Source organism: Physeter macrocephalus, chromosome 13 (genome assembly GCF_002837175.3).
Source record: "Physeter macrocephalus isolate SW-GA chromosome 13, ASM283717v5, whole genome shotgun sequence".
NCBI classification, from domain to species: domain Eukaryota; kingdom Metazoa; phylum Chordata; class Mammalia; order Artiodactyla; family Physeteridae; genus Physeter; species Physeter macrocephalus.
This window is the reverse complement of record NC_041226.1, coordinates 45,565,976-45,571,135: the sequence shown is the minus strand read 5'-3', so window position 1 is coordinate 45,571,135 and position 5,160 is coordinate 45,565,976. Positions and strand designations below refer to the sequence as shown.

The window sequence follows — 5,160 nt, the reverse complement described above, 5'->3', positions numbered from 1 at the left end:
TCTTAGAACTGCTTTTGTTGCATCCCACAGGTTTTGGATCATCGTGTTTTCATTGTCATTTGTCTCTAGGTATTTTTTGATTTCCTCTTTGATTTCTTCAGTGATCTCTTGGTTATTTAGTAACATATTGTTTAACCTCTATGTGTTTGTGTTTTTTATGTTTTTTTTCCCTGTTACTGATTTTTAATTTTGTAGTGTTGTGGTAAGAAAAGATGCTTGATATGATTTCAATTTTCTTAAATTTACTGAGGCTTGATTTGTGACTCAAGATGTGATCTATCCTGGAGAATGTTCCATGCACACTTGAGAAGAAAGTGTAATCTGCTGTTTCTGGATGGAATGTCCTATAAATATCAATTAATTCTACCTGGTCTATTATGTCTTTTAAAGCTTGTGTTTCCTTATTAATATTCTGTTTGGATGATCTGTCCATTGGTGTAAGTTAGATGTTAACATCGCCCACTATTATTGTGTTACCGTCGATTTCCTCTTTTATAGCTGTTAGCAGTTGCCTTATGTATTGAGGTGCTCCTATGTTGGGTACATATATATTTATAATTGTTATATCTTCTTCTTGGATTTATCCCTTGATCATTATGTAGTGTCCTTCCTTGTCTCTTGTAACATTTTGTATTTTAAAGTCTATTTTATCTCATATGAGTATTGCTACTCCAGCTTTCTTTTGATTTCCATTTACATTGAATATCATTTTTCATCCTCTCACTTTCAGTCTGTATGTGTCCCTAGGTCTGAAGTGGGTCTCTGTAGACAGCATATATATGCCTCTTGTTTTTGTATCCATTCAGTAAGCCTGTGTCTTTTGCTTAGAACATTTAATCCATTCACTTTTAAGGTAATTATCAATATGTATGTTCCTGTTACCATTTTCTTAATTGTTATGGGTTTGTTATTGTAGGTCCTTTTCTTCTCTTGTGTTTCCCACTTAGAGAAGTTCCTTTAGCATTTGTTTTAGAGCTGGTTTAGTGGTGTTGAATTCTCTTAGCTTCTGCTTGTCTGTAAAGCTATTGAATTCTATATTGAATCAGAATGAGTTCCTTGCGGGGTAGAATAATCTTGGTTGTAGGTTCTTCCCTTTTGTCACTTTAAATATATCATACCCCTCCCTTCTGGCTTGTAGAGTTTCTGCTGAGAAATCAGCTGTTAACCTTATGAGAGTTCACTTGTATGTCATTCATCATTTTTCCCTTGTTGCTTTCGATAATTATTCTTTGTCTTTAATTTTTGTCAATTTGATTACTATGTGTCTTGACGTGTTTCTCTTTGGATTTATCCAGCTTAGGACTCTCTGTGCTTCCTGGACTTGGGTGGCTAATTCCTTTCCCATGTTAGGGAAATTTTCAACTATAAACTCTTCAAATATTTTCTCAGGTCCTTTCTCTCTTCTCTTTCTGGGACCTCTATAATGAGAAGGACTGGGGCACGAACCCGTGTCCCCTGCATCGGCAGGCGGACTCTCAACCACTGCGCCACCAGGGAAGCCCCCCTTCTAGTGTATTTTTCATTTCAGTTATTGTATTGTTCATCTCTGTTTTTTCTTTAATTCTTCTAGGTGTTTGTTCTTTAATTCTTTTAGGTCTTTGTTAAACATTTCTTGCATCTTCTCGATCTTTGCCTCCATTCTTTTTCTGAGGTCCTGGATCATCTTTACTATCAGTATTCTGAATTCTTTTACTGGAAGGTTGCGTATCTCCACTTCATTTAATTGTTTTTCTGGGATTTTATCTTGTTCCTTCCTCTGGTACCTACTCCTCTGCCTTTTCATCCTATCTGTCTTTCTGTGAATGTGGTTTTTGTTCCATAGGCTGCATGATTTTGTTCTTCTTGTTTCTGCTCTCTGCCCTCTGGTGGATCACACAGTTATCTTTTATTTAGTTGAAGGCAAGTAACCAATCCTAAACACAAGTGACATGAAATTTCTAGGGACTGAGCAATTTGTAATGGAACCAGATGCATAGTTGGTATTCAACAAATATTGAATTCAATTAAGAAACTTTTTCTTGATACCATCAGTCATCTTTTGTTAATTTGTCATTGACTGATCATTTTTTTCCCACTGGTAATTTCCTTCCCTACCTTATTTCAATGACCTAGTGCTTTCTTTCCTCTTTTCTATAGCAGGTTAAATAAGTTATTTTGTTAATAGTTAATAAAAGTTTCTTGACAGTATATAAAATTTCGTGTGTGTGTGTGTGTGTGTGTGTGTGTGAGCTTGTAGGTTTGTGTGTGAGAGATTTATTTTTCTGTATTGGGCTCACTTGGGAGCAGAGAAATCTGCTCAGTTGTCAGAGGTATCTTTCAGACACAACCCTGGAAGTGGATTTGACCTGCTCAAGCAAATTTTTCTTTTTTGTTCGTCTTGGGGTTCACAAACTTCTACTCATTCATTCTCCTTCTATCTCCCCCCTCATTCTTATTCTTTCCTTGCTTCAGCATAAATGATTCTGTCTCCTGCCTTGATTTTTTAGTCCAGGTGTATCAAAAATCTCAAGGTCAAACTATGTCCAACACATTGCAACTGCCTTGGACCAGTCCTTTGTTTTATAAAGGATATGAGTGTTCATGAATGCTCATAAATACTTGTGTTGATAAGAAGTAAAAATGAAATAATACAAGGTCTTATGAATACTGTGAAAATCCACATTATTTTCAGAAACAGAATGAAGGAAAAATTGGGAGATGACATTTGTGACTAAGAAAAATTATTTTAATTTTATTACCATCTTAAACCCATTTCAGAGTTTTCAGTTTAGGACTTTACTAATCTCAATGATTTGCACTTGTAGAGCAATTGCAATGGCAAGAAGGGAGATGAGTGAGAAGTAGATTGGGAGTGGGGACAAAATCCAAAGGTTTCCATAATCACTATGAGATTTCTAATGATTCATTTAAAAATTAATGTGTACTTTACTTTGAACTCTATTCTTTGCATAATGATGTCTGTTATGATGATATTGCCTTAAAATTGCTCATCATTTAGTAAAATTGCCATTCCAGGAAGATTCTGTGAAATTATTCTTCTATAGTGATGTACTCACCAATTTACTCCTCCAATCCTAGGGAAGATTCATGTCACAGTTTGAGAAACATGCCCTTATTCCTATGAAGACTTTAAGCCATGTGCCTAAAGCAGGTAATTTACATCTTAACCTAAATATATGAACACTGAAGGAGTGAAATGACAGACATCTTGGCAGGAAGAGCCTACCAATGCACCCATTTATAAAGAAAGTCCTAATTAATTTATTCACTTTTTTTCTAAATAACTGAATGCCTTGAATCCATCATTAGGTAGCCAAATAGTGCTAAATACTCAACTATGCACAGTTCTCCAAGGGTGTTTAAAAACCACATTGTCAGAAAAAATATGTAAGTAATAAAACATTTCAGAAAGCAGCTCTGAGACCAGAAAGAAGTAAACAAATTATTCAGTAATAATGTTCTAATTTTCTGTATGAAAATATGAATCCATCAAAGAAAATTAGAGTTAAGTTCTAATATACAGTCTTAAATGAATGGTATATGAAAACAAATTTTTTTAAAGCCTGAATTAAAAATGTATACCTTTATTTCTTTTAGGTAAGTAATTTAAATAGAAATAGTATTACAAAACAAACAGTTTTAGTGATAGGCTGATGTTTGAAGAAGAGTCCTTTAAAATGCAAACCAGCAGGGAATATGAGCGTGTTTTTAGTTGATGGGCGTAAAGTTTAAATGAAACATAGATTCTATTGAAAATGCAAATCTGAAGCCCTGTTGTTTGACATTTTAAAGATGCATAATTTAACCAGACAGGAGTAAAAGAAATGGAAAAACTGAGTTTATTACCCTTACCATTCATCCTACCTGTGTATAGAAATTTACTGTTACATTGTGTCCATTAAATGTATGCCTCTCAAGTACACTCTTTGAAGGTAAGGATACATAACATTAAGTTTAATATTAATAGAAGAAAAATTGCTTTTCCCAAACTCATTATATACAATGGAAAAGCAATCCCAAAATAAATTGTACTTTGCAGTTGAGCTTGCTGTGATAGTTACAGCATTGCAATTGATGTACAAACACACTGATTATACCTGGTCATCATCTCTATCTATGCCACCTGCTCTATCCACCTTTATTGTCACCTGCAAATGTCCTAATGATTTATATAGGGCTAAGGAATTAATTTGCAACTATATTTTCTCCCTTGAGTTATGGAATTAGTTATGAGAACATTCATGTAACTAGGAGAGGAAAGAAACTCACTGAGCTAGATCTGCAAGCTTAATAACCTGGTTATTTAGTGAAGGAGTCAAATCAGAGGGAAGAATTCAAGACTTTCCCATGCCACCTCTAGGATATAGAAAGACCTGTTAGCAATATCTGGAAAGTTTTGCATGTGAATTTTTCTTGGCTTATGCTCCAGTCTCAGTTCAGCTTATTAATATGCAATTGAGGTTACTCTGGGTTAAGTTCCCAGGCTTCATACCCAAGTAAAAATAGAACATAGCATGCTTCTTCGATTCACAGGAGAAACAAAGGACCAGGTGTTTGTCCATTTGCCTTATGAAATTTGAGGTGCTTGCCTGGGAATCAAAATAGACTGGTCTAGTTCTGGTGGAAATACTTAAAAAATATTTACAGACAAACTAATAGTTTGTTACAGTTTTGCTTCCATAGGTTACTAGTGGTGATGAGGAAAGGAAAAGCAATACATTATAAAGTATATACATACTTTTAAAGGCAATGAACCATTATTTTACTGGCTTTCCTTTCTTAAAATACTTTAAGAATATAACTTTAAAACTTCCCAAGGAATTCACACCCAATAACCACTGAGATAAGATCTATTTGTGACATCTTTACTTTTTAAATTAATAAATATAAAACTGAGTCCTTAGTGTTTCTCTAATTATAAAGTTTTATATTGCCAAATCTTACCCACTCCTCCATATTTTGTCAAAAATGTGTGTCAGTTGGCATGGAGATCCAACTGTGCTGCGTGGCAGTTTGGCCAGAGGAACATATCTCACCATCTTTGCAAATCATAGGTTAGGAACTTCTAGTTTTGATGCACAAAAGTAAGAATAATTGTAAAATATATTATATTTCATCAAGAATAAGTAGTTATTATTTAAGTAATAATAATTTTTCAAA

General features: G+C 34.1%; 1 pseudogene; it reads right to left on the bottom strand.

Annotated features, from left to right (window-relative positions):
• Nucleotides 1-4,956, bottom strand: part of LOC129392671 (NADH-ubiquinone oxidoreductase chain 5-like) — an 8,185-nt pseudogene extending 3,229 nt beyond the window's left edge.
• Nucleotides 4,957-5,160: the final 204 nt, after the last annotated feature.